Source organism: Squalius cephalus, assembly GCF_949319135.1.
Source record: "Squalius cephalus genome assembly, chromosome: 5".
NCBI lineage: Eukaryota > Metazoa > Chordata > Actinopteri > Cypriniformes > Leuciscidae > Squalius > Squalius cephalus.
In genome coordinates this window covers 30,768,261-30,780,538 of record NC_137126.1, presented here as the reverse complement: position 1 = coordinate 30,780,538, position 12,278 = coordinate 30,768,261, and positions in this window count along the sequence as shown.

Below are 12,278 nucleotides of genomic sequence, written 5' to 3'. Positions count from 1 at the left end.
CCTCTTTTTAAAATTTGCACCCTGTTGACTTCAATGGGGCAAGTTTTGAACACGGGTGAATCTGACTGCAGTAGATGTGAAAGATATTAATAAAAGTAGTCAGTCGAGTACCTGTATTTTCTTCCTGTTTTCGGTCGAAGTCCACAGTAGTTGATTGTCGAGTTCACGCACATAGGTTTAGTTACCTATGATCACGTGCGTGAACTCGACAATCGACTACTGTGGACTTCGACCGAAAACAGGAAGAAAATACAGGTATGTGCGCTGGCTGAATTAACATCACTTTCACATCTACTGCAGTCAGATTCACCCGTGTTCACTCTGAAGGAATCACTCACATGGCTGGGCACTTGTAATGACACATAAAGGATGTTAAGAGGCTAAAAGCAGGTTTAAATATTGCCCCATTGAAGTCAACAGGGTGCAAATTTTAAAAAGAGAATAACACGGTGTAGGCAACACCGATTTTTGTCGTTGTTCTCTGTACTGACAGCACTCCAAATTTACAAAAAAATGAGCTAAATGTTAAAATTGACCAGAGTTCTCCTTTAATATCACGTTCCCACAAGTTTTTATATTGTGGCCATGACAAAACTAAGTGAACCGAACATGTTCCCTCCCGGTCACAGTAAATATTGGTATTCCACTTTTTAGAATAATAATATAGACATCAAAGCAATGAAATTACAAAAATGTATCCAATCATAAATGAATAAAGAGCAGTAAAATATTACAAAAATCATTTCAATCATCTAAGCAGATCAAAATGGCTTTAAAGTTCATGAGAAACAAAATTCTGTCAAATGTGTCTGTCTTTTGACTGGTACTGAGTGTATCTAATATTATAATATTTAGGCACTGATGGTTGCCCAGCATGCTTTAAAGCTGGGGTCAAATTAAATTGAGTTTGAGATGATTACTTGCAAGGACTATAAAAGTTTTATGAAGGTATTCATAGTTTGATGAAGATTCATCTTCATCGAAAGCTTTAAAGCTGGGGTCAAATTAATTTGAGTTTGAGATGATTACTTGCAAGAACTATAAAAGTTTTAGGAAGGTATTCATAGTTTGATGAAGATTTACATTTAGCTAATATTGTGTTATTATGTATGTTACTATTACTGAGATGTATAGTCCAAATCTGAATGTAGCAAGGTTTAAAGTTCAGGGAAGAGGGTTTTGCGTGCAGGTGACCTCTGCAGGTCGCTCTGTTCCCATGGCTCTCAGCCTCGCCCTGGCCCTACTTGTCATACTGAAGTTATTGTTAGTTTTCCAATTACATTTTTTACTCCAATTGTAATTCTGATCACATAATATTTAATTAAAGAAGTGTATTAAGTTATAAATATTTTCATATCTGGCTGAGGAGATTTTATTCTGTTCACATCCAGATGTCTTTGGCTCTTTAAAAAACTAACCAAGGATTTAGAAGAAATGAGCTGTAAAAGAGGGAGGGTGAGAGAGAAATAAAGGAGACAAGCAGGGAGAATGATAGATCATGACGCATTCAGTTCTGTGCCATCTGCTACATTCAGACAACCATGCCATGAGGTTAAACTAAGGTCGTAGCGGAGTGTGGCTCTCCATCTCTCTATCCTATAAGCCTCGGCATGGATGGAATGGTGTTCTCAACACGCAAAAGTCCAGGCATTAGCTCTCTTTGGGTGGTGTTCCCATTTATTATAAAGGTAGAAAATGTATTTTTACATAAAATAGTACTTCACCCAGTGCTAGTTAATAAAGTGCTTTTGTGCTGTCGGTGGAGTGGGTGCTCACGGCTACGGTAAGAACCGTGTGTTCGCTCGATGGTGTTTTATGCCCCCAATGGCTCCTTAGAGGCAGCTAACCCTACCCTCAACCTTAAACCTACCCATCCCCTCGCTGCCTGGAAGGCGACGTTGGGGGCATAAAACACCAAAGACCCCGTGTGTTCCCCGCCATCCACACCTTTCCCTAACTGATTGCCACACCTGTAAATATCCCAGTGACGTATCACACCCAGTGCGATACTCCCCCAAGTGGCTATAATAAGTAATAGCTAAATTAACCTATCTAAAAGGTGAATAAAAATGACTCCTACACCGGCCCCATAATTGTGAATATTTACTTTAACCACAATTACCCAAATTACCTAATTTAAACTAAAGGAGTCATTTTGTGCAGAGCTAATCTAAGTGAAATCTTCTTCTCTTGAGCCTAGGACATCTGTGGTCAGGTCATCTAGTCAGGACCTCATCTATGACACTTCGGCTTCCATCATCATGGCCAATGCTTTTGGAGGCTTCAAGAACCTTTCTCCTTTGGGACAAGGTTAGAAGCACGTCTCTGAGTCTGAGCATCCATGCCACAGACGTTCTCAGCTTCTTAAAATCTGAAAAGTAGCTTAAAAACACTTTTGTTGCATTCAGTGGACTGTGGGAGACAAAGGCATTCACCAGTGGGTCTTTCTTCACCTCAGGGTCATCCACAGGGATCAAAGGTTGTTCCATGATGGTCTTAGGCCATTCCACTTCCCCCCTAAATGAAATTCTGGTCCCTTCAGCCACCGCTCGCATGCAAGGAATTCTTTAGCACTTAGACCCCTGGATGCCTCATCAGCTGAATTCAGTCTTGTGCCTATGTGTCTCCACTGTGCAAAATCTGTTTCATTTCTGATTACAGCCACCCTCTTAGAGACGCTGTTCTGCGATGCTGTGGTTATTTGGCAAGATGACATCTTCAGCCTTAAAAGGCTGTCAAAGCAGTAGTGTCCTTCATCAAGCTGAATTGAAACTTTTGATCCTCTCTGGAAAGGCACACATCGTCTGATTTTTGAAATCCTGATTGTATGGGGCAACCAATAAGTCTTGTAGCTTGGCGACTGAGATCCTATTGGCAGTGACAGCAGGACGGCCCATCTTGCCTTTGCATGGCTCACCACCTCTCAGCGGACCATTCGCAACCTGACAGTCCTGAGTCCTGACAGCATATGGTCCTTCGCCTTGGCTATTTATTATTTCCCATGGTTCCATGAGCTTTGGCGCATTGGTGCCTATCAGAAATTCCACCTCTGCCTCAAAACTGGAAACTCTAATGCCTTCAAGGTATTTCCATCCCTCTAGGTCCTGTTGAGTGAGAATGTTATTTCTGCTCACAGGCATGGTCCTCTGAGTATAGACTTCAGGGAAGTCCAGGAAGTTTTCTTCATTCAAGCCAGAAAGCTTGTGACCACTAAGCAAGAATGTGTCTACAGACCTCTCTTGGCCAAGAGTACGAAGAAGAATGCTAGTCTTGACTCCTGAAAAATTCAGTTTTCTCATGAGATGTTGGGTACAGAAAGAAGCTGAACTCCCAGGGTCTAGAAAGGCATAGGTGTTCATAATCATGCTCCCGGACTTGGCTTTCACCTGTACAGGTACAATAGATAGGACACATTCATCACCTCCGGCCCCAGTATGGCCACATGTCTCCAATGACACAAATGCATTATTGACTGACACTTCCTGTGTTTTAAATTCGATGTGTAGGACAGTTGGATGTTTGTGTTTAAATATTTCACATGTCAAAGGCTTGTCACATTCCCTACTCAAATGACCTCTCCTCAGACAGCTGAAACACACTCTGCCTACTTTCGAAGCCTCCAATTTCAGCCTGTGTGTCATCTCATCAAGCTGTGAACACTTCTCCACTGAATGCTGGCTTTTACACACACATCTTCGTCATTCTTCTGTGAAGCTGGCCCTCTGCGCTGTTGGTGCCAAGCTGCTGATGTGGTTGGTCCTGAGGCAGTATTGATAGCATCAACAGTAGCTTGGCCTCTTCCGTTATGTCTACTCTTAGGTTTAGAGGAAGGGTCTGGTGTCGTACCCTGTAGGTCACCAAAGAGAGGATCAGACAAAATCTTTACCTGATGCTCAATGAAGGTCACAAAGTCTGGGAACTCTGAACTCCCTCAGTTTATATGGCAACTTCATCATTATCAGGTGAAGATTGGATGGCACGTTCATCTCCTCCATATGCTGTAAATCTTCCATGACATTGCAACAGTCCCTTAAAAAGATTGAAAAAGACTGCAGAGCATTAATGTCATCAACTCTCATTGTAGGCCATGTCATAGCCTTCTCCATATAAGCTACAGCAATTTTCATTTAATTTCCAAAGTGTTCTTTCAATAGATTCTTTGCTTTCTCATAGCCCTGCCCAGGAGCCATGTTATAGCAACTCCGAACCAGTTCTCTTGGCTGCCCTCTAGTATGTTGCTCAAGTTAATAAAGACATTCTTGTTTATCTGTAGTTTTCCTTTCAATAGCTTGCTCGAAAGCTCTAATAAAGGCAGCATATTTAAGTGGATCACCATCAAACTCTGGGATAGCTCGTGGCGGAAGAGAGGCTAAGGCTTGGTTCTGAACAAGGTCATACAGAGTAGGGTGTTGAACATTGTCAAGAGAGGAATGATGATGCGACTGTGATTGCATACGTGTTCTCCCTTGTGAAGTCAGTGGCTGAAATCCTGCTGTTAAAGTGTTGGTGAGTCTGGATCCGTTTCCCTGCACTTCAGACTCATGCATGTGGGTAGGCCGACTCCCTTGTGAGATCGACGGCTGAAGTCCTGCTGGTGCAACATTGGTGGGTCTGGTTCCAAGGACGTTCCTCCGCACTTCAGACCTGTGAGAAGATGGTGCATATGACACTGAAGACAAAAGGTTACCAGACCTTACTGAAGACTGGGCTTGTGGAATGTGCAGCCTTCATTTAGGCCGTACAGCCAATGGCAGAGAATGGTCAAGTGTTTCAATTAAGACTTCCAGGCTCCGCGACAGGTAAGCAATACTATGAGACGGGCAACCCTTTCGACATCCAAACTATCCTGTTCAATTCAGAAGCGTATCCAAATGAAAAGGAATAGGTTCTTACGATATAGAGAAAAATGATAGGTAATTGTGTTTCTAATTGCTAACTAAAACTTGACAGACAGAAAATGAACTTGAGACTGGCTGTCTGTTTCAGAACTGGGCTATAATGATAATGAAATAACTCATATGGCAGCTTCAATCTATTTTTTTGACACAAACATGTGCACAAACAAAAATATACTGGACTGTACAGTATACCATAGACAGTGCTTTCTGAGTGCAACATCAACCACCATTTGTAGAAGCATCATGATGGGCAGAAATATGTGCACTTGATTGACCCCGTTATATGACAACTGTTCAAGCTCAGAAGGTGCAGCATTTATAGTGTTCACTGTACACTGTAAAAAGTAATACCTAGATCTAACTTATAAAAAGTGAGGCAAGCGGCTGCATTGGATGTTTTATGTTGATTCAACTTGCAGCCTTTTTTAAGTATATTGAACACATTAACATTACTTAATACAAACACAACAAAATCGAGTTGAGTTAACTAATAGTACTAGTATTACTCAGTTGGATAAACCTACTTTTATTGGTACAGGTAACTTATTTATGGGTTGCTACAAGTAACCTGTACTCATTTTAATTAGGTTTTATGAACTTTATTTTATTAGTAAAATTAACTTAATCATATGTGAATAAACATTTTAATTGAGTCCTGGCTATAACCTCAGAAAATAAATCTAAATGTCTATATCCTGCACTACAGTTATTAACTTTACATAAACAGACTTTGTCAATAACAATTACAAATTCAGTTGAAGAAGAAAAAGATGAGAAGGTAGATTGAAGACAATCATTTATTCAATATATTCAATGTCAAGTGTCAACCAGTGTCACTTTTACCAGTGATTACAAAACAGCAAATAAATGTGCCCGCACATGTACACTCTAATATAAAACAAACACTGTAGAAGTGTATTTTCAACCTGTTCTGAACAGTACATTGAAATATCCAAACTGCCCAAGTCATAACATCACATTGTATCATACTTTAACTGCAATGTCAAAAATTACATGATGATGGCTTAGGATGCACGGGGTCCAATCCCACAAAAAGCCTCTGATATATCTCAAGTATACACCAGTTATGAAGGGTACTTGCGGTCGAGAGCATAGTTAAGTCCAAACAGGTTGCAGCATGCTTTCGACAGGTTTGGCACACCTCTGACCACGGGCTGTCCTTCTATGATAATCCCAATCGTTTCGGGATGATGGCACATGTAAATTTTCAGTGGGCAACTCGTGTTTCAGCCCGACTCTATTGGTGGAGACAAAAAAGAATCAAGAGTTTGGTCAGACAAATAGGAAATAAGATGAATATAACTCACAAATTCAAAATTGTACTTTTGTTGCTAAAGGTGGTGGATACAACACGGATACGTGACTAGAACATGTGACCAGAGTGAAGTCTACCATGACAATGCCATATAGAGTGTGGGTACTAAACTATCATGATCTACTCTAGCATGAGTGTTGTCTTTTTCTAAAGGATGCATTACAATAAAACAAATGCAATTGTCCTTGCCTGTACCTGATTGGTCATCACATTACTGTTAATTAAGCTACAGTTTAAATATCTTTCAAGAGCAAACATAATCACCCCATATCATCACGATATTAATACACCCACTAAGCAAAATTATGTCCAAAAGACGTCATTTCAACGTCTTTGTCACAAAGACGTACGTTGAAAAGACGTCCACTGATGAGCCAGAATGAAGGTTTTTACGTCTTTTTTTGAGGTGTTCTGTAATGAACGTTCATGGAACCTCCATACAAGGTTGAAAACTAGTTCAGATGTGGACATACTTTCAATGTCATTTAAGGTCTCATTTGGACAATTTATACTTATTCTAGACCAAATAAACACTCAGGATATATTAAATTAAAACTCACATATATTTCAATGTAATTTCTATGTGTAATTGCAAAGCAATTCACAGACAGTGAAGTTTCTTTTCATGATTTTTGGACAAACACACACTGACACCTTTAGACAGCTTAGCATCTGTAATTCACACATATTTGGATCGTGAGAGAAATCAGATTCGAACCAGGGACTTTAAGCTGCCTGAAGTAGACAGTAAAGATTTCATGATTTTTGGACAAACACACGCTGTCTGGGAGTTGCTTTGTAATTAGAAATTACGTTGAAATAAACATGAGTTTAATTTAATGCATCCTGAAAGTGTTTATTTGGTCCAGAAACAGTTTAAATTGTCTAAAAGAGACATTAAATTACATAAAATATGTCCACATCTGAACTGGTTTTTAACCTTGTATGGAGGTTCCATGAACGTCTATATTGGACTTACAGAACATGTCAAAAAAGACGTCATAACATTCATTCTGGCTCCTCAGTGGACGTCTCTTCAACATACGACTTTTTTTGACAAAGATGTTGAAAAGACGTCTTTTGGACATACCTGTGCTCAATGGGACAGACATAAAAATAGACAAGTAGCTTTAAGCCCAATACATACGTGGTGGACACTGATGAGGTCTTCCTGTCTCTTCCCCTTGTACTCAATCAGGCATCTCAGGACCACTTCTCTCCTTTTCTCCACAGAGGCAGATGAATCCTGTCAAAAAGTATAATCTGATCAAATTGTAATTTAATTATTATCATATTTTATATTGAATTGAATTTTAATTATATTCTGAAGTTTTTCCTACCTGGATGTGAAGCTCGAATACCCCAGGCAACAAAAGTGCTTGGGTATCTAAAGACCAGGAAAATGCATGTTAGAAATAAGATTAAAAATCAGTTGTAAATGTAACTTCTTTAGGTAATAGGTTAGAAATAGTTTAAGGGTTTTTTCAACCAAACATCTATCATTAATTGACTATGCAGCATTAAAATAGCGTGGATCAAATCTCTAAAATCAGACAGACTACTAAGAATACATCTCGAACTTACAGTCTAATCTGTGCATCTGCTTTAGTAATGCAAAAGTATACTAAAATAATCTCTGAGTCCTGTCAAAGACACACAACACACAAAACAAAGTGTTGTCCATAAAACACCATGATCTTACTTTCCCTTATTTGCCCGCACAACTATTGCCTGAAGGCTCGAAATTGCGACCGTTTCGATCGCATATGATCCCGAAATTTAATCTGTGCAATATGTAAGGGATAATGTATAGAGAGGCGGTTGTTATAGCGAATAACAAGCCCGACAGGCTGAAGGGCTTGTTATTCGCTATAACGACCGCCTCTCTATACATTATCCCGCTTATTACATGGCTACCTACAAAATAAATAAATAATTTGACACGAATTATTGATTTAAAAAGGAGTTTATTGATTTAAAAACGATTGTATTGCTTCCGCCAAAGAAAATAGTCCGTTCCGCGTCCATAGCAACGCGCTGTTTTTCATGGCAACGGTCTGTTATACTCCGCAGCGGTCTGTTATAAAGAAATAACAGACCGCATTCTACATTGGAATTCAGCCAAGCCATGTAATAAAAAAATATAACTGAGGGCATTTGTGCAACTAATTATTACCTACGTAACGTTATAACTTCTATGTGTTTTTAAACACTGATAACACGAGCACCCCACGGACAGCTGCATCCCCCACCGTGTTGTTAAAATTAATTTAAGTGATATACTCATGCCTACTTTGTGTTTTAAGGATACTTTGACTTTAATTGTACCAATAATATCACTTTTATCCTTAACTTAAACTAATATTTGACATTAAACGGTAAGCTAAAAGTCCTAAGTTAGATAAAACACGTTAACTAGTACTATGCTAGTTTAAGTTTACGCTAACTAACGATTAAAAGTTATATTATTGGCAAAATTCAAACCCAAGCCTTAAAACACATAGTAGGCATGACTAGAGCACTAATTTCATATTAACAGCACGGTCTCAACCGCTGTTGTCTGCCAATCGACCACACTGTGCAGCCATCTTAGCTTATAGCTAAGTTAGCAGTAATTTGCAAACCTAACCTCAGCTCCCTAGTGGAGAGTAAACGATTTCGCGTGACTTTACGTCACCAGTCATTCGGCTAAATTTGCTCAACTTACCGTGTTAATCAGACCCTGAAATTCAGATCCGCTGCAGCGACCAAACAGTTGAAGTGCCGAGGAAGATACTGCATCTGCCTGGAAGGTCCCCGCCAGTGAAAAAGGGATAATGCCAACTTATAAAATTTAAAATATTTACGTTTGATGAACACACCTGCCACATCGACAGCTGCTCAAATAAATTGTGCATTGCCAACTCACTTTTATAGCATTTGTTGTACACAATGACCACAAACAAATAACTACCCAAATAAATTGCATGGGTTTTATTTAAAATATATTGTTATATAAAAACTGATATATTTTAAGTAAAGATGAAGTATTTTGATAATTTTTTGTATAAAACCAATAAAATAAACTAGATTACAAATATTTAAAATATATAAAACATACTTTGTGGGTGTAGCACTTTTTACAGTGTAGTCTGGTGATGCTGAAATGTGCCACATGTAAACTCATGAGTGAATTCTGTCCTTTGCCCTCCCCTCTGTCATAAACAAGAGGAACTGTTTGCATTGTTCTCAATAATGGCACTAATGCTCTAAAATTACAAAAGGTCATATGCTGAGGATAACATCTCATCAATCACTTATCCTCATGTGGGCAATGGGGGTTGAATCTCCTTTTTTTCTGCTTTTCTCCCTCTCGCCCTTTGTTTATGGCGCATGTGCATGTCCAACACCCTGACACAGCACACTCTACGTGAGAAATTACATTTCTCATCCCCTTAAGAATTGCTGCATCTGCATTTTCGCAGCATTGTCAATTTATATACACACACACACACACACACACACACACACAGAGAGAGAGAGAGAGAGAGAGAGAGAGAGAGAGAGAGAGAGACCACTAAATAACATGCTATTAAGTGGAGCCAAAGTTTTATGGGGAACAAGGGAGCCACTCTCCTCCAATTGTTAAAAATAGCCCTTTAAAGCATGCTCAGTGCATTTTGGCCGTGTGCATGTGTGTTTGTGTGTGTGGTGCAGGTACTCATTGTAAAGGGGATCTCAGTTAAATGAACAACCTTGCTTCTCTCTTTCCATTTGTTAACCTGTAATGGACAAGGTTTACATCTGTAATTTCGACTATACGATCAACCAGCACAACAGAAAACAACTTGCTCTCTCTAAAGGTTAAACGGCCCTATACACAAAAGCACTCCTGTGAAGAAACAGTATTTTAGTTGGTGAATATTTTATTACAGTATTTTTTTATTTTAGTTGGTGAATGGTTAATTGATTGTAGAATTCCTAACAAATAAAAAAACAAGACAGCACATGCAATGTTAACTCACCATTAACTCTTCTTCTCTGCCGCATTTTTGTCATTGTATTGATTGTGGTGAAAAGATGGATCAGTTGCAGAAATAAACACTATCTTCCACTTTCTATGTGGGGTACTTTGAGATTGACAATTTTAAAAAAAGAATGATTTTATTGTTATAATAAGCCATTAATTGTCTTTACACTGCTAGAGCTGTTAAAAAGGGGTGTTAATCTGCCTCATTTCCTGTGCTGCTCAAATACACGCCACAGGGGGGTGCCAGGATATTAAACACTTAGATTAACAAACAAATCTGAAGACATTCAAATCTACAAATCTACATAATTTTTAAATGTTATACTTCCATATACTTCAAAGTGTTTAAATAAAACATTCAAATGTTACATTATTCATACATATTTGAGTAAAATACACTTTCATTTTGAATCTCTCAGCCAGCCAAAATCAAATATCATTGCTGCATCCACTTGTCCTCATGATTTTTGAAAGTACTGTATATGAGCTGTACACAAACTTTCCTTTCCTTTGTACACAAACAAACTATGTTCTATGATAGGAATATTATAACATCTCCAAATAAAAAACACTGTTTTATTTAATTCTATAGGATATTATGGTATAACAACACATAATTACAGTATGAATATTAAATACTATATTTTAACAATTTTAGGAAAATGACAAAAATGCAATATCAGGCCTCCATATGGAATTTTACAAAATCTTATATTTTATAAAAATGTATCAAACTATAGTAGACATAATATAGGCCTCATACTTTTGAAAGCAATCATCACTTTAAAAAATAAATAAAAAAATCCATGTTCAGTTTAGGTGCACAAAACAAGTTGAAAGTGTTCTACTGCTAGACACCTCAGGCATATGATTTTCCTTTTTAAAAATAGGGTTAAATGCTGGGACAAATCCATCACATCATCTGTGGGAGTAAGCTGAGAATCGATTGTGAGGAGAGCCTCTTCATGGGTGGTATTGATCCGCTCAACTTCTTAACAAAAACAAGTTCAGCTTTTGGTCCAGACACTGGTTCTTGCATTTTCTGGCCCAGAACCATATTTGGAGTGGTCAGTGCTGGGCTATTATGAAAACAAGATTGCAAAGCCTTGGAAAAGCAAAGACTGTCATCTTGAAAGGAAGACACAGTTAGGCACAGCTGACACCCTCATCCAGATCAATGTACCTAGAGAGAGAGCAATCCATCATTGGAGAGAGGTCACCATTTCCCAATATAATAGATGCCTGTTTTATGTTTACGGAACTGTGTAAGATATTTAAAGGAGAAAAAGAAGCTGTGCCTCTGTGCTTTCTGTAGGTTTGAGCCAACAGTCAGAACAAATATATATATATATATTATATAAGTGGCAATATTTTTAGCTTTTTTAATTACAGCATAAGCTAACATAAGCCTAACATAAGCAATATTCTTGTTTGAGAAACCCTGTATCGATTTATAAGTCAATCTGGACAAGGGTATCAGCTAATGCTTTAAATATAAATACTGTACATGAAATGCCAGAAAAAAAGAAACCTTAAGCGAGTTGTGAACAGCATAATTCGAATGCTTAATTACAGGTGAAAACTTTGCCTAGAATGGAAGCCAGCAAGGTTCTGTCAACTGACAAAGCTACAGTTGTCATCCAAGTAAATCCACAAAATACTGTTATTTGTAATGATGGACAGGAGGCCAGAGGAGCATATCATAGTATGGCTCTCACTGAATTTTTCAAAGCAAAACCAAAGGCATTGGGGATAATGCATTTAATGATGATAATAAAATAAAAAGCTGTTGTCATATGTCCTCAAGTTAATAGATGTTTGCCGGTCTGATTGCCTTTTGACTGTACAGTGCATAAACCATTAATATAGCTTATTTTTTTGCTTGTGTGTAAAACACATGAATTATATGTCATTATGGGAAAAAACTAAACAGTTGTAAAAACTAAATCTGCCCTGAATAGACTGTCGAGATAATGATTGGAGAGGTGTGTTTCTTATTTGGCATCATACACACCATCAATGAAGACAATTACGA